Source organism: Phocoena phocoena, chromosome 10, assembly GCF_963924675.1.
Source record: "Phocoena phocoena chromosome 10, mPhoPho1.1, whole genome shotgun sequence".
Taxonomy (NCBI): Eukaryota; Metazoa; Chordata; class Mammalia; order Artiodactyla; family Phocoenidae; genus Phocoena; species Phocoena phocoena.
The window spans coordinates 4254701-4281687 of NC_089228.1; the positions used below are offsets into that span (position 1 = coordinate 4254701).

Genomic DNA, 26987 nt, shown 5'->3' on the forward strand with positions numbered 1-26987 from the left:
AGTTGATTTTCAAGTGTATCCATTGTGTTTGAAAGCTACCTGCTTTTGCCTTAGCCATCTGCCACATAACCAGTCTAGTTGTTTTTGTTTTTATTATTATTATTTATTTACTTACTTATTTTTGGCTGTCTTGGGTCTTCGTTTCTGTGCGAGGGCTTTCTCCAGTTGCGGCAAGTGGGGGCCACTGTTCATCGCAGTGCGTGGGCCTCTCACTATCATGGCCTCTCTTGCTGTGGAGCACAGGCTCCAGACGCGCAGGCTCAGTAGTTGTGGCTCACGGGCCTAGTTGCTCCGCGGCATGTGGGATCTTCCCAGACCAGGGCTCGAACCCATGTCCCATGCATCAGCAGGCAGATTCTCAACCACTGTGCCACCAGGGAACCCCCCCAGTCTAGTTTTTAAATTAGATTCTTGGCCTTTAAGCTCGATTACTTTTAAAAAAAAAAAAAATCAGATTTGGCAAGTATTTATTTGTGCCTAATATGTGCAGACCATGGCTTTGACCTAATGTTGGAAATGGGACCTGGTTGGAACAGTCATGACATGTTGAATACAAAGGTTCTGTATTCCCTTTCTTTTCAGGTTTACTAACGTCAATCTTTTTCTCACAGAAAAATCTTATTGACAAATTCAGTCTGCTACAGTACTTGTATATACTTGGTCAAATTACATTATTTAAAGGATCATCTTTAAATTTACAAAGGCAGATTGATATAGTCATAAGCAGTTTTATCTATAAGTGCTTTGTGATTTGAAAGTTAAAAAGTGAATTTTTTTGAATTCAAAAGAAATATGTCCAGTGTAGAAAACTTTGAAAATACAGAATATTTTGGTGTTTTTTCTCAATATATTACTTATATATGAAAAACATATAGAAGAAAATTTTAATTTATTTTTATTTAGTTTTATTAAGATTAACATTTTAAGATAAAACCAGAATCTTATTAAATGCACAGTTTGTTTTTCTATTATTTTTTATTAAAGTTCTATCGTGATCATTTTTAGATACTTATAAATATTCTTCATAGATTTTTACTGACTGCATAATATTATAACGTTTTTTGTTGTAATGCCACAATTTGTGTTAACCATTTTTAGACATTCAGTTGGAGATGGAGAAATTAATATATTTAAAATTTCAATATAATTTCCTTTATGTAAAACTATATGAAATATTAATCAAGAGATATTTAGGAGTACCTAGTGGTAGTGATGATAATGATAGGCTACCATTCGTCTTGTGCTTATTATGTGGCAGTGTGTTTACACAAGTTATGTAATTTTCTCATTAATTCTAAAACAGCCCTCTCTTTTGTATTTTCCCTTTTTTGTTGATGAAATAACAGAGGCATAGAACAGTTAAGTATGCCATGATTTCACAGCTAGCATATTTCCAACTAGAGTGTTTCAGAACTAAAATAGTAAGTCTAGGCCATTTATATTTTGATTAGCTATGTTTTAGTAACTGCTGTGTGCTAGACACTATCTGATTCGAAAAATCTTTTATCATACCGAACTCTCTCTCCATTTTTATGTATTGGGCATTGGTCAGAGGAATTTGGGAAAGCTTTGAAGGAAGGGCGACAGGATTTTGTTGGGGGTAATAGGGAGTAAGGATATCCTCTACGTTAAAGACATTTTGGAATAAAACTAACTAGTGTTTTCTTAGTAAACTTACAGTCTTTCAAGGTATATTACGGACTTGAACAATAAGGCCTGTGACATTTTGGATGATATGTTGAGAGAATGCCTAGTGTCCACAGGGCTTGCAAGACAGGCGCCAGGTCTTAGCTTTGTATCCCTCCGAGCACCTAAAAGGACAATATTTGACACACAAATACCTTATGCAGAAATAGCATTTTAGGGTATTTACTAACTAATGAGCAAATCCTCTTCTCTGTCTATATCTTAAGTGTTGTGTCCTTCTAAGTTTTAACCATAGCCTGTACCACTGTTTTTACTCCTTTGTGAACTTAAATGCTTCCACAAAATTTTGGTCTCCAACCTGACCAATCCTATATGATCTTTGGAATTGGTTATTCATCTGTTGGTTGTCTGCATAGACAGTTCAAACTCATCATTTACAAATTTAAATTCATCATCATCATCTCTCATAAACTTTTTTGCCTTCTAGTGTGTTTTTTGTCTCAGTTGTTTCAAAACTTGAGTGAATACAGTAAAAATCACTTTGGACACTCGTTGAAAATAAGATTTCCGTGCCCCATTCCCAGAATTTCTGATTTAGAAGATCTGGTATGGAGCCTAGAAATGTGTATTTTTTTTAAAAAAACAGATTTATTTATTTATTTTTTGCCGTGTTGGGTCTTCATTGCTGTGTGAGGGCTTTCTCTAGTTGCGACGAGGGAGTGCTATTCTTCGTTGCAGTGTGTGGGCTTCTCACTGTGGTGGCTTCTCTTGTCGCGCAGCACGGGCTCTAGGCTTGTGGGCCTCAGTTGTGGCATGCAGGCTCAGTAGTTGTGGCTTGCGGGCTGTAGAGCGCAGGCTCAGTATAGAAACGTATATTTTTAATCAAGGCGTCAGATGATTCTAGTGCAGTCAGCCTATGAGTTTAAGAATGACTGGATCTGAATTTCTGGAGCCACCAGTCACCCGGGTTGGCAAGCTTTGAGTTATCTGGACCCCTCCTACTCTTTAATCACATGATCCCCATTCTCCATTCCTAAATCAGTGTCCTAGTTTAGGCCTTCATTCATCTCATTGCCCTTTCAAAGCCTTTCTCCATGCTGCGCACAGCTTGTGAGAGCTGTCTAAAATCAAAACAAATCATTGTCATTTCCACTGCTTAAAAACCCTTCACTGGCTCCATCATTTCCTGAGGGATATGTTCCTTGAAGTGACATGCAAGACCTTCCATGTGGACTTCTTTACCTCATACCACTCCCAGCTCATACAGCAACTAGCACTCCTTTCCCACACTTTTTATTCTTCCTCTAAAGTTTTTCCTATTTCCATATTTTGGCTTATGCTTTCATTGTTATTCATTCAACAAACATATATTGATATGTTCTAGGCACTGTGGATACTGTGATGAACAAAAACAGATGTGATCCTTACTCTCATGGAGTTTATTATCAGATGGGTACACATATTAAATAATCATTTGGCGAATTCCCTGGCGGTCCAGTGGTTAAGACTCCATGCTTCCACTGTAGGGGGGGCGGGTTCGATCCCTGGTCAGGGAAGTAAGATCCTGCATGCTGTACAGTGCGACCAAAACAAACAAAACTAAACTAAAAAAAAATCATTCAAACAAATCTAAATTTTCAGCTGTGACAAGTGCTACTAGAGCCTGTTACTGGAACATTTGACCTAGTTAAGGAAGTCAGGGTATACTTCCATGAGGAAGTGATAGAGATCTATAGGATAAGCTGGGGTAATTAGGTGATGGAATGAGAACTGCAGGTGCAGAGGTGCTAAGATAGAAGGAAGTTTACTGAGTACGAGGGATAGGATGGCAGGTGTGTATGTCTGTTTGTGTGCACATGGAAGCACTCAATGGTTAAGGCTGGAGAGAGAGAGAGGAAGCAGTTCATACAGAGGTTTGCAGAGAGTGTTAAGGGGTTTTTCTCTACCTAAGAGGAATGAGTAGCATCAAAGCATTTTAACACGTTACTGACCGGGCAATTTTTGCAGAAACTAACACCCGGGGCCGTAATACATCTCCAGTCAAAAATGTGTTAAGCAAGTGGGGACAGTTTCAACTTTGTGATTAGAAAATATCACTATGCTTATAGCATGGAGAATGGATTGACTGGGTTCAGATGGAATGCAGGTAGATGAGCCAGATGCCTGTCGTGTCCAGGTGAGAGATGACAGTATTTTGGATCAAAGAAGTGATGATGGGAGTGGAGAGAAGAATTACCTAAGGGCAGGAGTGTGTCTTATTCATATTTCAATTCCCCATGCCTAATACTTTGGCCTTTGGATTATTTGTTTGATGAATTAGTAGTAAATAGAGATAGGGAGCAAGAAAGGATGTCTAATTAGTGAGTTTGAGAATGTACATGGATAAGTTTCTGAAATGGAGTAAGCTTTCATTCAGTTATTCATCAGTACTTATTAAATACATACTATGCACTAGGCAATGTTCTAGGTAGTTAGAATACACCAAAAAATGAAACAGGCAAAAATTTCTGTCCTCATGGAGCTTACTTTGTATTGAAGGAGATATCGTACAATAGATACAATAAATGAATGGTATGTTATGTTGGAAGATGATAAGTATTACGGAAAAAAAAGAACAAAATTAGACCAAGATAAGAGATAAGGAGTGTGTATAGAGGGGAGGTGAGTTGCAGTATAAAGTAGGATGATAAGGGTAAGCTTCTTTGAGAAGGTAACATTTGAGTGCAGACTTGAGATGAAGGAGTTAACTCACAAGGCTGGCCCTCTGGGGGATAAGTACTTAGGCAGATGAAGTAACTCCAGGATGGGAGCCTGCCTGACATGTCCAAGGAATAGCAAGGAGGCCAGTGAGGAAAAGCTGAGTGAGCAGGGGACAGTAGTAAGAGATGGTGTCAGAGAGGTCCCAGGTAGCCAGATGGGGTAGGGCCTCATAGACATCATAAAGACTTTGGCTGTACTCTGAATGAGACAGGGAGGCATTGGAGGGTTTTGAGCATAAGGGTGATATGATCTGACTTACCTTTTTTTTTTTTTTAACATCTTTATTGAAGTATAATTGCTTTACAATGGTGTGTTAGTTTCTGCTTTATCACAGTGAATCAGCTATACATATACATATATCCCCATATCTCCTCCCTCTTGCATCTCCTTCCCACCCTCCCTATCCCACCCCTCTAGGTGGTCACAAAGCACTGAGCTGATCTCCCTGTGCTATGCGGCTGCTTCCCACTAGCTATCTACTTTACATTTGGTAGTATATATAAGTCCATGCCACTCTCTTACTTTGTCCCAGCTTACCCTTCCCCCTCCCTGTGTCCTCAAGTCCATTCTCTACGTCTGTGTCTTTATTCCTGTCCTGCCCCTAGGTTCTCCATAACAGATTGCCAACAAACACATGAAAGAATGTTCAACATCACTAATCATTAGAGAAATGCAAATCAAAACTACAATGAGGTATCACTTCACAGCAGTCAGAATGGCCATCATCAAAAAATCTACGAACAGTAAATGCTGGAGAGGGTGTGGAGAAAAGGGAACCCTCTTGCACTGTTGGTGGGAATGTAAATTGATACAGCCACTATGGAGAACAGTATGGAGGTTCCTTAAAAAACTAAAAATAGAACTACCATGTGACCCAGCAATCCCACTACTGGGCATATACCCAGAGAAAACCATAATTCAAAAAGACACATGCACCCCAATGTTCACTGCAGCACAATTTACAATAGCCAGGACATGGAAGCAACTTAAGTGTCCATTGACATATGAATGGATAAAGAAGATGTGGCACATATATACAATGGAATATTACTCAGCCATAAAAAGAAATGAAATTGAGTTATTTGTAGTGAGGTAGATGGACCTAGAGTCTGTCCTACAGAGTGAAGTAAGTCAGAAAGAGAAAAACAAATACCATATGCTAACACATATATGGAATCTAAAGAAAAAAAAAAAGAAGAGTTACTTTTTAAAAAGGATCACTCTGGCTGCTGTGTGAATAGACTGCAGGGGGTCGAGGGTGGATACTCGGAGGACCTGTTAGGAGTCTGTTGTAGAATCTAGGCAAGAAAGAATGATACTGAAAGCAGGGTCTTAGCTGCCTCAAGTAGAGCAGTCAGAGAGATCAAAGCAAGAGAATAACAATGGTCAGTTTGAAAGATTTTGAAGGTTCCAATAGTATGTCCCTGGAAGGCAAGTGGAGTTAATTAACAGTATGTCAAGAAAGGGATTCTCTATGAAGAAAAGAATAATGAGCTTTGATGTAGATTTTATGCAACATCATAAAACATTTTAGGAAAACTGCTAAATTATTCAGCAGAGGCCCAATGAAAGAATCAAAATTTAAGGAGTTGGCAATTGAATACATGTTTTCATGACAGTAGGTTAGAGATAGGCCATGTTTTGAAGCAATGGTAAGATTCATAGTGGTTCAGAAGTCAAGTATACATTTCATGGTGTAAATTGAGATTATTTAAGTAAATGATTTGAAATTTCAGTGTAGTACAGTTGACCCTTGAACAAAGTGGGAGTTCAGGGTGCCAATCCCCCACCCAGTTGAAAATCCACATATTGCCATCTCTGCATCAAAAACAATGGAATTGATATAGAACGAACTTATGGTTGGGAGGGAGGGAAGGGTGGGGAGGAGGGATAGTTGGGGAGTTTGGGATTGACATGTTCACAGTGCTATGTTTGGAATGGGTGACCGACGGGGACCTACTGTGTAGCATGGGGAATTCTGCTCAGTATTGTGTGGCAACCTGATTGGGAAAAGGATTTGAGGGGGGGGAAATGATTTATAAAGTGTAGAACTGCCTAAAACACCAAACCAAAACAAAAAACCCCATAAAACCCCCAAAGGAGTTGATAAATTACTCACCCAAGGACAGGAAGCTGAAACAGTTTGGTTTGGGTAGAATCGGGACTCAAACCCTAATTCTTTTGAATTCACTATTGTGATCTCTAATCAAACACAAACTTCCCCCCCACACTTAGTTAAAGATCTGTAGGATGAAAATACAGGTGCTATATTTATTGAAAAAAATCCACATGTAAGTGGACCTGTGCAATTCAAACCCATGTTGTTCAAGGGTCAATTGTATATAAATGTGCCACAGTATTAGGCTAGTGTTATATTTAAAAATAACGTGGTGTCATCAGGGGAGAAATGGACAGTAGAGTTAGAGGAGAAAGGAGGCCTGCTAATTCAGGGTAGTTTAATTTGGTTTAGTTCCCTCAAGTTTTTGTATATTGTAATTGTTGTTTTATGATGAGTCAAACTTGTAAACACTCAGGTTACTTGTAACATTATAAAGCCAGATTTTGTACCTCATTCTCAAATAGAAGAGTGTAAAATGATTGATTAAAATGTGCTTGATTATAATGGAAAATAGTGTTAAAAAAAAAGCTTCTGTCCTTGATTTGCCACTTACTAGCAAGTGATTTTAGGCAAGTCACTTAACTATCTCATCTTTAGTGCTCCTGCCCATTTTTTTCTTTGTTTATGATGTGGAATATGAAAAATTGTATAGATGAAAGTGCAAGCCTGGTTAAGCATACTATAAAGGCTTTCATGGTGATAGTTTAGATGCTCTTCTGTTATATATTGTATAAAATACCGTGGGATCAGAAATGTTTTCCCCCATGTATGTTTGTTTGTACATTTGTTCATTATTGTTTATAGAGTGTTTGACCTAGCATTGTTTTAGGTTAGGGATCTGCAGACTTCTTCTGTAAAGAGTCATTTAAATATTTTTGACCATGTGGTCTGTCTTGCAACTACTCAACCATGTTGTAGCATGAAAGCAGTCACCCATAATATGTAACTGAATGGGCATGCCTGGGTTTGACTGTGGTGAACAGTATCTGGGCCTTGGCCCATACTTTGCCCACCACAGTTTTAGGGGCTAAGAATATATGAGTGAATAAAACAGACAAAAATGCTCGCCCTGGTGAAGTTTAAGAGGAGGTAAACAAAACATATAAGTAAAATGCACAATATGACAGTTGCGAAAGAAAATAAAGAATTCTAGGGCAGGAAATTTTAAGCAGAGTGATCGGGGAAGACCTCACTGATACATGAGCAAAGACCTGAAGGATGTGAGGAGATAACTAGGGAAAGAGCAGACCAGGCAGAGGGAAGAGCAAAGGGGAAGGTCCCAAAGGCCTATACTAGAAAGAAATTTTACTGAAATTGGATTTGGGGGGACATTGTTTAGGGGAGAAAATGATAATGCACATCAAGGCCGTAAGTCATAGCCTCCTGTCTACATGTGGCAGATAGGTGAGGAGCAATACTTAGAATAGTTCTTACCAATGAGAATTTGAGCTGTATGCATTATTTAAACTTATGTTGTATGGTTTAAGTGTTAGTACTTTTCATTTTGTTAAAAAACAAAGTTCAACTGAGCAAATTTAAGGATCTTACTGACTTTATTCAATGATTCATGAATTGGACAGCCTTCAGTCTAAGCAAATAGAAGGAATTCTGAAGAGCTGTACAGAATGAAAGACTTTTATAGGCTGAAGGGAGCAGGAACAAGGAAGTTATACTAGGCAAAAAAGTATATTGGTTATTGCTAGATTACTTTCCCTGTAGAAGATGGCAGGGGTTACCTAACTAGTGCTGATCAGGCAATTCCTGATTGGCTGGTTTGAGTCCATTTCTGGGAGAGACAAAACTGTAATTTAGTTCTCAGTTTGACGATGTGAGGGTTAGCATAAGTGACTCCATTTGGGGCCTGTTGTCTTGTTTTTAACAAGCTTACTGTGCTTAGATGTAGCTTTTAGAATTGTCAAGTTGCCTAGTCTAAGGTGTAGTTTCAGGTCACTCTTCTAAAGTGTGTTTGTCCTCTTTCTCATTTTCTATTTATGTACATATATGAATACACACAAATGTTTATAGTATTCAAACACATTTCTAAATACGTAAATTAAAATTATCTTTTTTATTAAATGAGACCTTTCTTTACAACAGATACTTTTATCCCACCAACAATTATCCCTTAAGTACTCCTCAGTTGGAGATTGGCGCTTTGAGAGAGATGAGAGCTACATATAAATCATGTTACAACCTTATTTTCAGAGACCTCACAGTCTTGTTGGGACAGCAAGATTTATTGTAAGTGGCAATTAAAGAAGCAGTGTGATGTGGTATAATCAAGCCCGGAAGTCAGGAGCGTACAGTTTTGGTTCTAAGAATGCCTTATTTCTGTTTTTTTTATATCAGCCTGACCTTAAACAAATTAAATTCTCTAGGTTTCATTTCCTTCATTTTCAAGATGAGGTCATTGTACTAAATAATATTTAAAGTTACTTCTAATTTGAAAATTAGAAGCAGGATAAAGTGATGACATGTTTACAACTGAGGTGGTTGATCCAATCACTGTAGGCTCTACTTGGCCACCTAAGAGGTCTGAGGCTACTAATATCTATAGCATATTATAACCTTTTCTTATCAGTTAAAAGCTTTGTTAGAGAACACTGTATAATCAGCTGTTACTGAAATTAAGGACAGTAGAAGTTCCTAGAAGGGAGAGCTAAGTATGGGGTCAAGTTGTTGACAGGGGCTTTATAGAGAATGTGCTCCTTGGAGATGTTTTAGGAGTATGAGGCACACTCAGTATAGATCTTCTCCATTATAAGACAACACAATACATGCAGATTTCGCGTTTCAAAATAGCTGAGATGTGCTTTTAAAAAGAAGAAGAATCAATTCCTCTTTCTTCTCCGCCATCCTGTGTGCGGTTGAATTTGCTCCTTGCCATGTCTTCTCACAAACTTTCAGGGTCAAGCGATTCCTGGCCAAGAAACAAAAGAGAATTGTCCCATTCCCCAAAGGATTCGAATGAAAGCTGGTAATAAAATCAGGTATGTCTCCAAGAGAAGACATAGGAGAAGAACCAAGCTGGGTCTGTAAGGAGCCCCGCACATGGCATGGCACACATATTTATGCTGTGTCAGGGTCACTTGCATCTTACCATATCACTCTGAAAACATCACTACCATCAGAACAGCTGGATGTGTTTTATTGCGAAAATGATTTTTCTCTTTGTGTCAGTGTTTCTGCACTAGTGTTTGGCTCAGTAATAAATATGTGAGACCTTTACAAAAAAAAAAAAAAAAAAAGGAATAAAAAGAAGAAGAAGAAACCCCAATTGTGAGCCTCTCAAGAGTTAGGACCATGTGCTAGTTATCTTTATTTATACCCCACATAGAACCCTAGGGCCTAACCAGTATGAGGACCAGTAAGAAATTTAGAGGAAGTAATGAAAGATAAGATTGGAAGAGCATATGATTATATATAGCTGATTTCTAAAATTTCAGTTTAGGGTAGGTCTTTGATTTAGCATATTGAATGTGAAACAATAATTTTGATGATGTGATTGGATATAGGGACCCCTCATTATTTTTGAAAGGGGGGCTGCTTGTTGAAAATATCATATTCGCTTTTTTAAAATAGTTATGTTCAAGGTGGAATGAAATAAGAAAAAAAAAGCTGAGGTATCAGGGAGCTGAGCTAAGAAGTTGCTGCCTTGTATTATAAACATCCACCAACTTCTAAGACAATATTCAAGTGTGAAGGGAAACTTTGAGGTTAGTGATCCTGGTTCTCTATTTAAAGGTTAGTATCACTTCAGAACTCACTGTATCGCTTCCCTGTTTATAGATGAATTTAGAAAAAGTAATATACCTTTATTAGGCTGCAGTTAGGGAAGTTTCATGGGCTGCTTTCAGTTTGGACAGAGAGAAAGGGAATTTTTTTGCCACTTTAATATTTAATTTTATTATTCATGATGGTTATTACATTTGTTTGAAGATCCATAAAATTGATTTTCTACCCACTGGGAAATAAATAGGCTATTTAAAACCACAGGCCACAAACAAATCTCCTGAGGTGCATGAGAGCACATTTCTCTCAAGAAAGGGAATTTTTTTGTAATGCCTGGCTGAATCTGGAGATTAGAGAAAAGAGGAAAGGGTTGAGGCAGGCAGATGAGGTAGAAGGAGAGAGGTTTACTCTTCCTGTTGTAATTCCCACTTTTTGGTGGCTAAGAGCCCAAAATGTTGGGATGATTTCACACTGAATAATAGTCTGAACCACCTTTGATAGAATTATGGTTTCCAGGCCTACGTGTGGATTTTCCATGCAGTGGGACTACATAGCTGTGGGCAGGGCTCAAGGAAAAGGCACCACCTGTCACCTTCCTCCTGTACTGGAGGTCCCACGCAGCACCGCCCCAGCTGCTTACACTGCCTCCACACTGGCACCTCAGGAGCAGCAGGAGCTTCAGACGTCTTTCCCCATCGGCCCGTATCTCCACAAGGTGGGATCCGGCCTGCGCAGGCCCGGAAGGACTTCCCAGCTGAGGCCAACGCTGGAAAAGACACACAGAGCTCAGCACCCGCTGCTGTCTGGAGTTCATCTTTGAATTACCTCTCAAAAACCCATTCCTTCTCATTCTTACTCAGTAACAAATAATTTGTAGACTTAGAGTTTGTGAATTATCCAGGTTTATAAATAAGGAACTCTATTCTCTGTGGTAAATTGCACCAGGATGACATTCTGCTCTGTTCAAATGAAAGGGAGATTTGTAAGATTGAATTAATTGAGCTGCAAGCAAAACCAGAAGGCCCAGGTGTAATGTTCTCCCATGGGGGAAGAAATGAGATGATGGGAAGGGTAATTCCTGTTGCTGACCACAAGGTGGTGCCCCTAGACCAGGAGAAGTAGGTGGAAGTACAGGGAATCGTTAGGATATGGGCTGGATTGAGTAGTGACTATCATATAGTGGTAGGTGCTCTTTTAAAATACTGAACTGAATTGATAACTATGGAAATGGAATAGACAATAGTAGAGTAGGTAGAATTTAATGACAATGTTAGAATTTAAAATAGTTAAAGACAAACAAAATTTAAAACCCAAAGATATGCTTGGGAGAACTAGTAAAGTAATGTCTGTTTTCCTAAAAAACAGTTGAAAATTGTAGTTTTTAAATGAAAACCAATACAGATCTCTCTTTTTTGTGTATTTAGTGTCAGTTAGGTAGCTGATGCTGTTAAGGGAATATTTTATTCCCTATCAAGGGAATCATATGGGAATGCAAAAGTAGGAATAAGTTAGAGATGAAGATGTATTTTGGCTTTTTAGTTGTTCTCCAGTAAAGGTACTTTATAGAACAAAACTTGCGTGCCAAAGGAAGTAACTTTTATGTTTATTGACCCTAGCTTAGATGTCCAGAATGTGTATGTTTCTTTTAATATAGTATATTTATGTAGTGACCCAAAAGATATGTTTATTATCCTTAATGATCCTATGTTGACTTTTAATATGGTTGTCCTAAGAGTGGAATTGAAGGTATAGATAGGATGTTCTTGACCTTGCTAAGTTTATCATGCACAGTTATCATCATAGGGATGCCTCCTCAAGTTTTGTTTGGTTTTGTTTTTTAAATCTGAGTTGTATTCCTTCTGTTCCAAGCAGCAGCTTTTGTGAGAACGCTCAACATAATGCAAAGTCAAGTTCACTCTTTAAGTTAAATTTAACCTCCTTTTCCTTTATATTGCAAAATAAATAGAGTCTTGAGAGTAATTAGACCTGTAAAGGAATGTATTGTAGTATGTGACTTAACTTCTGCTTTCCCCTTTTATTCACAAGGGATTTGAGTACTTTACCAATAGCCTTGAATCTTAGGAGTGGGGGAGAATTTTAGCACTCAAAGTCCACTACTCTTCTGTTTATCCAGAACACTGATGCAAGGATTTGTCTTGTGACTGTTAGCTTCCAAAGACTTATAGGTAAATAAACAGGCAGAAGGACAGACAAGGATCGTGTATTATAGAAGATAATCACTAGAACAGATTGGTTTTTCTTCAGCGATCATAGTACAGCATTTTATCTAAAGAAAGATAGGCAACTTTGGCCAGTTACCATAATATTGGGCTTTAGTAAGTGTTTGTTAAAAACTGACTTATTTTGATGTTACCTCATTATGTCCTGTGATCTTGTCAGTCAGTGGGAGCAGACCGGATTTCACTTTTGAGCTTTCATACTTCAGGGTCAGCGTATATTTATTATGCATTAATTTGTGTCTCTCATTTTATGTATAGTTAGACTTTGAAAACATCTTTTTTTTCCTAAATAGAATCATTTAAAATATATAAAATATGTTTGATTTCAAAAATTAATATTATGACAAATTCCTTTGTAAAAAGGATTAGCAAGGATTTATTGGTTTATATATTATAAAAATATATCTTCAACCCAAGATCAAGTCAAATATTTATTAAGAACTGACAGTTACATTTTATTTTATCACGGTAACATCTTACTAGAGTGAGGAGCCCTGACACAGATTTCGATATTGTAATAACAAGGAAGCTAAGAATTTAGAAACCTTCAGTTACAAAATGAGTCCCTTGCAACACAAATGATTTTCAGTCAAAAGATCACTGGCTATTGCCAGGTGATTAGCAAAGACTCAGAGACTGTTCAGCCTTTGGGCTAATCCTAATCAGGCTCCTCATTTTACAGGTCCAAAAATGTTAAAACCTGCCTGAGGTAATGCAGCTAAGTTATGAGTGATATCAGGACCAGATCCCTGGGTTCCTTCTGATTCTGTGTTCAGCATTCTCGCCTCTTTATCCTGTTGACTATGTCAAAGAATCGAAGAGCACCAGTTCTGCCATGTAGGGGACAAGAAAAGGGGACAAGAAAGTTTTTCCTTTTTCCAAACATTGGTAACTTAGATAAGCTTTTTGAATGAGGACAGAAATCTAAGAGCAGTGACAAAGGCTGATTTCAACACTACCCTTGTTTGGTTTCTTATGTTAATACTTTTAAATAACTCTTGTCATCTTTTACAGTAACGATGGAAATAGAATACTGTAATGATTCTCTAGAGTTATTTTAATACTGTTTATAATTAAAATATGAGTAATGACATTCTGGACTCTCAGATATCTAAATAAAATAATAAGGAAAAGTGTATTAATTATATATAGTATGTAAAATAAGGCGTCTTCTATTTAGTTAGATAGGCAGTTAAATAGCTTCCATGGAGCTATTTCTGCATTGTGAGGTTGAGACTGGGGTGGAAAAGAGAGTTCATACTTAAAGTCTAATATTAACCATAACATAATTTGCAGAATTATAGTTAAGGGATGAAGGTGAGAACTATCCTTTATCATCTTTCTTATGGCCTTAAGATACCAAGAAACCTGCCCTGAGACTACTGAGGGTTTTTTTTTTTTTTTGCTGCATTGGGTCTTCGTTGCTGCACCCGAGCTTTCTTTAGTTGTGGCGAGCGGGGGCTACTCTGTGTTGTAGTGCACGGGTTTTTCATTGTGGTGGCTTCTCTTGTTGCGGAGCACAGGCTTTAGGCGTACGGGCTTCAGTAGTTGCGGCACACAGGCTCAGTAGTTGTGGCTCATGGACTTAGTTGCTCTGCGGCATGTGGGATCTTCCCGGACCAGGGCTCGAACCCGTGTCCCCTGCATTGGCAGGAGGATTCTTAACCACTGCGCCACCAGGGAAACCCAAGAATACTGAGTTTTAATGACTCATTTGATAATTGAGAATCTTTTCTGTGTAAGTTGGTAGTAGTCTTTGCAAGAATGTTTTATGGAAGTGACTTTGTTTTAATATCGTTGTATGGGATCATACTCAGCTTTTTTAGTATCTTGTGTAATTTAAATTACACATCCACATTGTGTAATTTAAGTTGCATGTCAGCTTTTTGAGGTAGGTCTGATCTCCTTTTTTACAAATGAGGTAAGTAGGGCTTAGGGAAAATTTTAAATTTGCCTAAGACTAGTGAGCTAGTACATGGCTGAGTCTAAGTCACTTGCTCGACTCTACTGAGCACAGGTGCCTTAGTATTGTAAGTTTGTTATCATGTACTTAGTGTGAAGAGTATAATATAAGGGCATAGAGTATAGAAAATCTTAGAAGGCTCTAGACTGCCAAAAAATTGGTAACCTCCCAACCAGTTGGAAGGTACATCTAAGTAGACTAATTTTCCTGAAACACCTAAGGAAAAAAATTAAACAGTTAGTCTTAATGATTAAATTAAAACAAGATTTGAAGTCTGATAATCAGCTCTTATATTAGAAATGAATAAAGTAGGAATTTAACTAAAAGAAAGAAGTGTTTCTCATTTTCATATCTATGTCAAAAGGCCACAGTGAAATTGCTCGAAGTCCAAAAGTAACCACAGTCTTAATAACCTCCACTGTTTTAAAAGTAGGAAATGAGGGGCTTCCCTGGTGGTGCAGTGGTTGAGAGTCTGCCTGCCGATGCAGGGGACGCGGGATTGTGCCCTGGTCCGGGAAGATCCCACATGCCGTGGAGCGGCTAGGCCCGTGAGCCATGGCCGCTGAGCCTGCACGTCCAGAGCCTGTGCTCCGCAACAGGAGAGGCCACAACAGAGAGAGGCCCACATAATGCAAAAAAAAAGAAAGGAAATGAGAAGTAATTGACTGATTTATCTTTGCCTCCAGGTAATCTGACTGGTGGCAGGTAACATGGCAGTTAGTAGCAATGATTATTTTTAATTGTGTTTTTTTCTTGCCATCCCCTGCCCTGCCACGTTTCTATAGCCATCTGGAGGGGTAAGGCAAGAGTGCTGGAGCATTGTCCTAAGAAAGTTCTACTTCTCTTTTTAAGCCTTGAATTAACACAACATCTTAAATTGGGGGGTACTTCTGCAGTCATTTAGCTTGGTAACATTCTCCCCAGGTGGTTGTCTGGGCTCCCAAAGAAGCCCATTCTACTTGTGGATGCCTCTGTTACGCAAATCTAACATGTAAAACCAAAATCTGGTTCCTTGTATTTCTCCAGTTAGGGCCAATCAGAATGTGTACTGCCTCTGCAGGTATGAATTGCTTTCGCAGTGTGTTGTCTCTGAATAGTCCCTTCTAGAGGCTAATAATCCCTAGTCCTTGGGATATTCTTTTTTAGTTTTTAATTCAACAAATATTTTTTCATCCAAGCATTCTAAGTGTAGAATGCAGTAGTGAATCCTCGCAAACACTGTACTGTGAAGTTATCTCTATATCATAAGTGAGGAAACAAAAAATTGAGGTTGAAGAGATTGTCAAGTTCACACAACTGGTAAGAAGTTTATTGGATATCAGAACCAAGTCTTTCTAGCTCCAAAAGTCATGCTTTTGACCACTACCCTTTGCTGCTGTGGGTCTTGCCAAGAAAAATCTTGTAGCCATCAGTAAGGCCTGGAGCAGATAGCTCAAAGAGAAAACTGACCTAAAGAATGGCCTTCTAGCCATGAGATTCTGGGCTGCCAAATGAATTTGGAATCTCCCTGGGCTCTACCAGGAAGCTCCAAATCAGGAAGATTCTTGGCAGTCACAGATTTAAATTTGTGGTTTAAACAATTCACTAAGGACCCTAGAGGCCCATGAAAAATATGGAGCGCTTCACGAATTTGAATGTCATCCTTGTTCAGGGGCCGTGTTACTGCACTCTGTGTTCCAATTTTAGTATATGTGCTGCTGAAGCAAGCACTAGGGTGTTCTTTCACATTGTAATTTTGAATACTTAGTCACACTGGTCCATCAACTCTTGGTTGTTCTAGTTCTTCGGTAATTCTTAAATGATGGTCTCCAGAACAAAATACAACGTCCATATATGGTTACAGTGGTGACTAGAGCTTAGCTATTGCTTTTCTAATTCTAAGGTCTTATATGCTTCTTTTAATATACACAGCTCTATTTTGAAGCTGTTTTTCCTTTTTGCAGTTTGACTTATTTTTCATATCATCTTTGATTTTCACCTGGTGAAAATCATAGAATTTAATTCAGAGCAGTTGAAAATTTTGTAGATAGTGCTTTAAAAATATAGATGCTCAGTAATTTTGAGAATGTTAGAAGACTTTTCTAGTGAACTTTTTGTTTTGTCTTTAAAAAAAATTCCCAGCTCAAAATAATAGAAATTTCAGCCTCTGAAATTGTAATAAAGAATCTCTCAGAAAATCAGAAGTGATGATATGGATTGGTCTGGGTCTGTAGGGCCCTAAGAGGAAGAAATTCTTGTTAGCAATTTACTTATTTTCCGGATAGTAAGATAGCAAATGTTGCTTTTCCACCATATTTGTGATTTTATGATCTTCTTAGATGTCACATAATTTTTTAAAAAATAATATTCTGAAGAGCTGGCACTTCTGTTTAAACTGTTAGAAAAGTTTGATCCTACAGTGCAAAGTCGTAATCTGGAAAGCAGTATTTGACATTTGAATATTGCTGTCCTGGTTTGGGGGTGAATTTTTTTAGTTTAAGAGAAATTCCCAGATTTAATTTCTGAGCTAGAGTCTTAATCAGTTGTTGACAATTTAATTTGAACTTAAACTTTCTTTTTAGCAAAAATCAGTACCAGGGAATTAATTCATTCCCTAGCTTACTTGGGAAAGATGTTTTTAGAAAGCTTTACTACCACTATTTCTAGAGGCCCTCTGTTGGTACCTTCTGGTACTGCTGAGAGTATTTAATGAAATTGCTAATTCTGCATTGTACTAGTGATTCTTACTGGCTGCAGTGTATTTTAAACATAATTTTCTTGGTTAACCCTAATAATAATCCCAAAGTCTTATTTTTAATTACCAATCTGGTTTTGGAGCTAATTTTTAACAAATGTTGGCACTAATTCTGAACTTTTGCAGAGACCCTGTGGTTGGTAAATAACTTCAGGATTTTTATTTTGGTCAATAAGGTTGTTTTGGTTTTAAATAACAGAAAGTAGACAATGTGCTGTGAAAACCTAATTTTTTTTTTTTTTTTTTTTTGCGGTACGCGGTTCTCTCACTGTTGTGGCCTCTCCCGTTGCGGAGCACAGGCTCCGGACACGCAGGCTCAGCGGCCACGGCTCACGGGCCCAGCCTCTCCGCGGCATGTGGGATCTTCCCGGACCAGGGCACGAACCCATGTCCCCTGCATCGGCTGGCGGACTCTCAACCACTGCGCTACCAGGGAAGCCCTGAAAACCTAATTTAATTTAAATGTGCCCGTCTTTCTAAAGGTGGTAGATATAGTGATTTTCCAAAGACTCATTCATTATTCCCTTGCCTTTTTAGAATACTACTCACGACAACATGAACAAATAATAAAGCATTTTGATAGTGTGCTCTAAACAGTAATGTACTTGAAAACTAATTTCAAGGATAACAGTATTTTCAATGTTAATTGAAATGGCCTTGGTATGTTCTGGGGGTCACTTCCAATATTAAGATTTTGGAGAATCCAGCTTAGGCCTTTAAAGGTAGATAAATTCAGTTAACTTAGTTTGAATTTTTAGATTTAGGTTGGAGGGATAATGAAAGATATCCTCACAGGTCTTTATCCCCCCTCTGGGCGTGTGTGTATGTTTGTACGTATGTATGAGTGTATGTGTACATGTACACAATTGCCACACACATGGTGTAAGCTTGATGGAGAGTTGGATAGTCCATTTCTTTGCCACTAGTTCTGCACTCTTTTTCCAAGAAAGTCACTTTATTATTTTGATATTTTGAAAGATTATTTGGGTGCCCTTAAGGTCTGATGCTGAACATTTATTTATACATAGTTGGTGGTACACTGTTTATGAGTATTTAATATCTATTAAAAATTCATTATCATATAGGTAGGCCTCCTATGACCTAATTTTTAAAAAAAATAATGGAAAGTTCATTAACTGTCTAGAGTAGTGGCCTCCAAATTATTTTGCTCACCCACACCTTTTAGTGTATCTCTAATGTTTTTATATTTTATGTATTTTAATATTTTATATAATTGTTCCTGTATATTATGTATCTCATATAACACAAAAATAGATATGAAAGGGATGAATAAAAAATATAAATGAAAGTTATAATGTTTTCTTTCCATGACTCATTGATTGTCTTGTATACACGCTGGGGTGCATGTATCCTGTATTTAGGCCAAAATTAAAAGTCAGGATAATTTCCCTCTAAAGAATTTTTGGATAATATGGAAATCATTTGTACTTGTCTGAGAAATATGACACTAGTACAATATAAGAACAAATTTTACAGTAGAACTGTCCAGTTTTGAGGTAGGCTGCCTTGGGGTGATCAGGCAAAGGCTGGAGAACCACACATCATGCATGTTGTAGGAAAAATCCACGACTCCAATCGAGAGTTGGACGAAACGACTTCTGATATTTCTTCTAAGATTCTGGGACTACAGATAGGAATTCATAGGTTGAGCACTTAAATTTAAAACACTGCGGGGAAGTTAGGCTGTGAATGAAGATATGGCTCAGGAGTATGCTAGGAAGTTGTTGAACTTCATCCAAACCTCTGCTCAGCTCTTCTGCTGTCACCTTTAGAAATCTGAAGTTTTCTGATTCTCAGGCCACCTCTACGTAGGAAAAAATATTAAGGTTTCTTTCAAGCCTATAACCTGACTAAATGGGAGAGTAAATATATAAACTACAAGGGATTCCAACAATGGACTTTATCATTCACTCTGCTTCATTATATCAAAGAGAGAGAAATGAAAACAAGTTTAGAATAGATGAGCAAATATTTTAAAGTGTATAGTATCACAGAGAGCTTAGTAAATATGTTTCGATTTGTTAAATTCCGTGTAGCATATATAAGTACTATTTCATTAAAGTTAGTCTGTTCTGCGGTAGAACTTGAACAGCTTCATCTTTTAAACCTCAAAACTCTGTCACCTTAAAAACAAAAACCTTAGCTTCTCCATAAACTCCCTTTTTTGTTTTCTGTGAGCGGATGGTTGGTTTGTGAAATCCAACTAACCAGGGTAAGTCAGCAGTAAACCTACAACTTCTTCACTATACATATCTTGATTTGAGTATTGTGAATGTGACTTCAGTGCTATAGAGTACCTGCTGAAGTTTTTCTGTTGTGGTGGTGGTTTTCTTCTTTCCTGGTTTATATAATACCCTGTTCTCTCTCATTGCTAACACAGAGGCAAAAGCCCTTCTGCACCAGTGAATCTAAAAGTGATACTGGAATCACCAAAACTTGAGATTTTTTTTTTCGTAATGGCTGATCCTGTATTTATTGAGAAGATTTGCATCTCAACTGCACTTTTCTCTTAACAATGTAAAAATCACGAAATGAATGAAAGGCCGTAAGAGTGAAAGAGAGCCTTAATTCTGATCTATTTATTTCTGAGCATTTCTTTATAAGAAGTTTAATAGTGGACTAGTGCTTCAGAGGAACTGAAGATTGGTATAACCTCCCCCATATGGATGCTCTGTGGAAAATGTTTTCTAGGACTTTACCAAAATAGAGGCTTATTAGAACATATACAATCTTAGGGAGCATACTCTTGGTTTATTAGTAAAAGTCTCCTGTTAGGCAGTTATGCAAATGCACATTTAAATAACCACCGTAGGACTAGAATATCTTAAACATTGCTTTCTGGCTTAAGCTCACCACAGGCTTTCCAAAAACATTAGACTTGTTTTCAATGATTGTAGATGGTTCAGGTCACAACTGTACATTCTTCTAGCAAAAGAACAGGGTCCAAGTTTTCTACTCCTTGGAACTGTTTTCTGATGCAAGAATGCAAAACAGCTGAAGAAAATAATCTACCCCATTTTGTTACTGTTAAGTGCGATTGTTACGACTTAAAATGTTTCTTTGATAAGGTTTCTTCCATTTTCCATATTCCTTGGTTATCATACTTTGTCTTTACATGAATTGTGATGAGTTACACTGAACATAGAATCAAATTAAGTTTAAGTAGATAAATATGTGTGAGATTAATATATTCTTCCTAGGAATGTTTGCCCAGAGGGCCTTCGGGTATAAGGTGACCTTGCTTAAGTTTCTTTGCATAAAGATAGAATTCAGCCTATTTTCTAATTATCAGAAGTTTAGCTTTGTGAGAGTGGGAATAAAGGTTTATGATCTGATTATAGCTCAGGAGAATTTAGGCCACAGTATAAATTACCTGCCTTGGGTCTATCTACTAGTTTGTGATACGTATTCCTTGTTGTCTGCTTACAGTTCTGTCTCATTATCTTCTGTTGCATTAGGATACAGAGGTTTGTAGGTTGGTACAGAGATCAAGATAAGCTTGAGTTTTTTACATCTTTTTTTTTTTAAATCTTCATTGGAATATAATTGCTTTACAATGTTGTATTAGTTTCTGCTGTACAACAAAGTGAATCAGCTATATGTATACATATATCCCCATATCCCCTCCCTCTTGAGCCTCCCTCCCACCCTCCCTATCCCGCCCCTCTAGGTGGTCACAAAGTGTCAAGCTGATCTCCCTGTGCTATGTAGTAGCTTCCCACTAGCCATCCATTTTACATTTGATAGTGTGTATATGTCAGTGCTACTGTCTCCCTTTGTCCCAGCTTCCCTCTCTCCCCTCCGTTCTCTACATCTGCATCAAGTCTGTTCTCTACATCTGCATCTTTATTCCTGCCCTGCCACTAGGTTCATCAGTACCGTTTTTTTAAATTCCATATATGTGCATTAGCATACGGTAATTGTTTTTCTCTGTCTGACTTACTTCACTCTGTATGACAGACTCTAGGTCCCTCGACTTTTACATCTTGTTTTCATCATTATGAGGATTTGTGGCTCTAGTGTTTTACTAAATAAAATCAATTGAATAAAATAAATCAGTTTCCTCGTTTAGATGAGACACAGTTTGTCACATCCAGACTAACTTTACTGGGTAATTATTTTTTTACTTTTAGTGGGATTTACCTAAAAATGAGGTTTAAAAAAAATTAACTACCCTTGAAACTGGCAAAAAATCTTTGCAAAAGACATTGATGTTTGTATAAAGGAAAAAACATTCCTATGTGTTTCTCCTTTACTACTCATACAGAACACTTCACTGTTGGTTACCAAATGTGTGGGGTTTTTCCCCCCACACCAAGCAATTCTCTGCAGCACTAGCTGGGTGTCCTACAATTTAATGTGATTCTGACACTATCTGAGGATAGCATCAGATCCCACAAGTCAAGGGCTAAGTCCCACAAGGCTGCCTCCCATTCCCCTTTTGTCGCCAATCACAAATCCAGGTTGTCACCTGTGCTTCTGACCAGCTGGTTCCAGAACCTTCACATGACCCACTCCTTGGGTTTGATTAATTTACTAGAACGGATAAAAGAACTTGAGAAAATATTTTACTTACTATACTACAGCTTTATTACAAAAGGATGTAACTTAGGAACAGCCAGATGGAAGAGATGCATAAGGAAAGGTATGTGGGATGAGACTTAGAGCTTCCCTGCCCTCTCCCAGGACCTCCGTGTGTTCACCAACCTGGAAGCTCTCCAAATCCAGTGGTTCAGGGATTTTTATGGAAGCTTCATTACATAGGCATGATAGATTAAATCGTTGGCCTCTGGTGACTGAGTATAATCTCTAGTCCCTCTTTCCTTCCCTGGGGTAGGGGTTGGGTTGGGTGGGATGGGATGGACTGAAATCACATGGTTTGGTTCCCCTGGTAACTAGCCGCCAGGTTACCTAGGGGCTTTATAAAAGTTACCTCATTAGCACAAATTCAGGTGTAGTTGAAAGGGGCTTGTTATGAATAATAAGACACCCATTTCACCTTTATACTCTGAAGCTATTTTAGGAACTGAGGATGAAACACCAAATATTATAACAAGACGCTCCCATTGCTTTTACCCTTAAGAATTCCAAGAGTCTTGGGAGCCATGATCTAGGAACCACAGACACAAGACATGTATTATAAATCACAATATCATATGTTCAATGTGAAAAATAACAAAAGCCATTCTTTTTTGTGTAATTTGAATGTTTTAATTATATATTTTTCTATAGATACTGTCTTTTATCTCTCTTCTTTAAGATTTGTACCCTTGTGATTTTTTTCTTCCTGTTAGTTTGCATCTCTTGTCATTTACTGTCTCTGGCTTCACAATTCAGTATTGTCCTAGTACCATTTTTTTGTGCTCTGGACGCGCAGGCTCAGTGGCCATGGCTCACGGGCCCAGCCTCTCCGCGGCATGTGGAATCTTCCCGGACCGGGGCACAAACCCGTGTCCCCTGCATCAGCAGGCGGACTCTCAACCACTGAGCCACCAGGGAAGCCCCCTAGTTACCATTTTTAAAATCACAGCTGGAAACACTGAAAAGCATTCTGATAAAGGAAGACTGAATTGTGACTTTAGGCCAACAATAAGCTAGAGGAACAAATGATGTTTAAAAAATTAATTTTATTTCAATATGTGTTTGTGTCTTTGGTCCTTCAGAGAATTGTTGAAACCAAGAATTTAAAAGTCACAGACTTCCGCTTTTCAACATAGAAGTATAAAATATTTTACTTGCTTGCGAATCTGCTATTTTACTTTTTTTTTTTTTTGGCTGCTCCATGTAGCTTGTGGGATTTCAGTTCCCTGTCCAGGGATCGAACCCCGGGCCCTTGGTAGTGAGAGAGTAGAGTCCTAACCACTGGATCGCTAGGAAATTCCCTTACGTTTTTTTGTGAAGAAGTATCCATAGACTCATTTACTGCCATCTTTCAAGTTCTCAGAGCTCTCACAAACAAGTATTTTCTTCAGTATATCTAACCCAAGGAAAATTTATTTTAATTTTTATGTTTATCAAACAGCCATGCTGTACAAGGTTCTAATGACTGGAACTCTTGATCCTATTTCCTACTTTCCTCAGGCAACCATATTTAAACTTTTAAGTTTTTATTCTGGAATATGCTTAATTCTATTTTTTTCTATTTTAGATAACATCTGTTGATTTCCTATGATGAAGGTGATGATGTGGCTTATCTCTCCTGCTCACATCTTACTAAGATTTTAGTTAAATTTCAATATATTGTTTACATTGTGTCAATGTAAATTTTTACACCTTAACCTTATAGTATATGATTACATTTCCCTTTTTATACAATTTTTTGTTGTCTGTGGAGTTAATTGCTTCGATTTTTATTGTTCTTTATAGCTGTAATTGGGTCATCTCCAGATTCTGTAAGAACTATAAATCTTCTCTCAATACTTTCAAAAGCATCATATGTTCTTCTGTTTTATCTTTTTCTTGGTGGTATAGCTCCTGGAGCCCTCACTTCTCCTGTAGTCTGAATTGATTGCTGTGTAAGACCACACACCTTTTGTCAGAATTCCTTCCTCTGTTAATAAAAGATCCCTGTTTCCTTGGTTTCATGTTGTTGTCTTTACTGACTTATTCCTTACTTTATATGAAGCACATTCTCCATGGAGCCTTATGAAAAAGGATGCATAGGAGATCATTTTTCAGAAATTATGCTCATTTCAGATTTTCTTTATTTTACTCTAATACTTAATTTAATACTTCATTGACTGGGTGTGGAATTTTAGGTTGGAAATAATTTCCCCTTAGAATTTTGTAAAGCATTGTGTCTTTATCTCCTAGCTGCTAGTATTACTAGCTTCTGGTGCCATACTGATTCGCAGTCCTCTGGGTAGCAGTTTTTAAAAGTCTTCTCTTTATCTCTGTTTTCCTGAAGTTTTACAGTGATGTGCCTTGGTGTGAGTCCTGGCATTTTTTGGTCTGTATACTGTGGGTCCTTTCAATCTGGACAACTCAAAGACTGGATCTAGAAACAGTAGTTTTAGAAAACTATCTTGCAATATTAATTTCTATTCCATCAAACCTCCCAAATTTGTTTTCACCACACCGCCCACTAACCTGCCAAGCATTTACCTGATGGGAGAAAAACTGATTTTGTTTTAAATTTTTATTATATAATATTTTATTCATATAAAAATAAACTTAGGTACTATGACACACAAGACCTGTGAACCTACCACGTAACGTAAAGAACGGGAACATTAGGGCTTCCCTGGTGGCGCAGTGGTTGAGAGTCCGCCTGCCGATGCAGGGGACACGGGTTCGTGCCCCGGTCCGGGAAGATCCCACATGCCGCGGAGCGGCTGGGCCCGTGAGCCATGGCCGCTGAGCCTGCCGGAGCCTGTACTCCGCAATGGGAGAGGCCATAACAGGGAGAGGCCCGCGTACCGGAAAAAAAAGAATGGGAACATTAGAACATTACCATCACCATGTTCTTGGAACTGTATGGGATTCTCCCACTGTTGAAAAGTTTTTATTTCACTCACTTTACTTAAAAAAAAATATTTAATTACATATTGTATGTGACCCTGTTTAGTTATACTTGTTTTGGGGGCTTTATAAAATGATATTATAGCTTATGTAGTATTCTGTGACTTGCTTTTTACACAGAAATATTTTTCTAAGTTTGATCCATGTTATTGCATACAGTTGTAGTTCATTTGTACTGTTTATTTAATTTTCTCCCCCATTTATCTTTTTCTTAGTCAGAGGTTGGATCTCCTGTTTTGTTTTGTTTCCTTATTTTCTGACTCTTTTGTATCCTGACTTCTGGGAAATTTCCTTAAAACTTATTTTCCAGTCCTTCCATTAAAATATTTCATTTCTATCATGTTTTAAATTTTTGAAGTGCTTTTTCCTCTATGAAAACTTTTTTATAACAACCTATTTTTATAGGTTATGTTTTCTTTTGTGTCGAAGGTTTTTTTTTTTTTTTTGCTTCCTATATAGTCTCTGTCTCTTCAGAGTTTCTTTCCCTTTTTCTTTTTTCCTGGGTGTTTTAGTCTCTGTCTTTTTTGTTACAGGCTTTTCTCAAGTATCTTTCTTGCCATGGCTTTGTCTTCATATTTGAGGGAGGCATTGAAATGTTGTGGGAAGCTCTCCTTTGTGAAAGGCTTGTAGGTTGGTGGTTTTTTGCTGTAGAGTAATTAGGCAGAGACCCATTTTATTGCAGACCCCTCCACTTGTCAGTATCTATAGGTCTTGTCTTCAGTTCTACAGTCACCTTTTCAAGAGAATCTTCAAACTTTTGCATTTGCTGGCGGATGAATGATGGTGGTGGTAATAGCTTGGCCGCCTTGTGGCTTAGTGCCTTCCGCTAGGAGGAAGAGGACTAAAATTCTCATTTATCAGTTTAATCCTTCTGTCCTTAGAATGGTACCTCATTCCAGCCCTCAGCTGTGTCTAGAGTCTCTCAGTCTAGAATCCTTCTCGTCCCTTGTTTCAGTCTTCCCCAGAAAATAAAACTCTGGACCGATCACCTTCCTGTGTGTTAGGAGAATGAGCTGCTGATCTAGATCTAAGTGTTCATTATAAATACTTATAACCAGTCCTGTTTTCAGGCCCAACCCAATGCCCTTGTTTTTGAGTAGCCCCTGATACTTCTAAGTCTTGACCTTTCTATACTTTTGGCATAAATAGGCTTGCTTCTTGTTGGTTTCCTCACACCACCCACTACCCTGCCAAGTACTTATCTGACTGGAGAAAACCCAAAAGCTGTCATTTATTACCGGACCATCGTTTTTTCACCTCCCAGAGAGTTTTATTGACATCTCTTATTTACTGTTGTCTCCTTTCAAGTTTGCTGTGCCTTTCTGGGTATATGCCTTTTGTTATTCAATTTTAGTAGAAAGCCAAGATAAATATGTTCAGTTCTTCATGCTTAATCCATGATTCCTTTCTAAGGAAGCTTTTATTACAACAGAAACGTGAGGGACTTTGATATAGAATTGCCCTCTAAAGTCGTCTTTGTCCTCAAAGTAGAAATCAGCAAAAATTTCATTTCTGCTGGTTGTGATCCAGGTTAGTCTGTTTTTCAGCACATACAGAGCCTTTTGAAATATAGGGTCCCACTCTTGTAAAGTAGAAAAGGCTAGGATCCATTTGTTTCTTTCTGTAGCCACTTAAAAAATAGCATTCCTATAGCAATTTTGTAGTTATCTTCTGTCTCAGATTCTTTTTACTGGACAGCTAAACATAAAGTTCATTCTCTTTTCATTGACCTAGAGTGTCATAGACAGAATAATCTTTTTAAAATTTGAATTTGGGTATTAAAGTTTAGTTTTTGAAATCCTGATTTGGGTGAAGGAAATCTAGATTAAGTTTAACCAAACTGTGGTTTTTATTATGTTTTATACTTAAGTAGTACTTTGAGCCATATGAAATTACCAATAGTTGAGCAGTTCTAGCCTATAAAAATGGTAATTTTATGTGATTCAACATAACAAAGTTAAAAGATCTTAATAGTTTAGTTAACAGTCCTTTCTGTCCAATGTAGGAATTTGTTCTATAGCATTTTTGGAAATATTCCAGTAGGAGGAAAGGATGAGATGAAATGATAAGTAAGAGGAAGAGTTGAGGTCCCTATTCAGTATAACTGTACATCCAAGAGTTGCATCAGGGTTCCTATGGTGTTCTAGAAGCTCCACACTACTGAGGCTGGAGGCTATAAATTCCATGGAGTGCCAATTAGATACACGATGCCTGTGAATTTGGACACTAACACATACTACCTGAGTACCT

General features: G+C 37.8%; 1 protein-coding gene and 1 non-coding gene across 2 annotated transcripts in view; one reads left to right on the forward strand and one right to left on the reverse strand.

The window, feature by feature from the left end:
- Window positions 1-26987, forward strand: part of TMCC1 (transmembrane and coiled-coil domain family 1) — a 157083-nt gene that overhangs the window by 9843 nt on the left and 120253 nt on the right. The window lies entirely within an intron of this gene.
- LOC136130074 (U6 spliceosomal RNA) lies at window positions 16068-16171 on the reverse strand. The gene has a single exon (XR_010656279.1). It is a non-coding gene; the product is annotated as a U6 spliceosomal RNA (small nuclear RNA).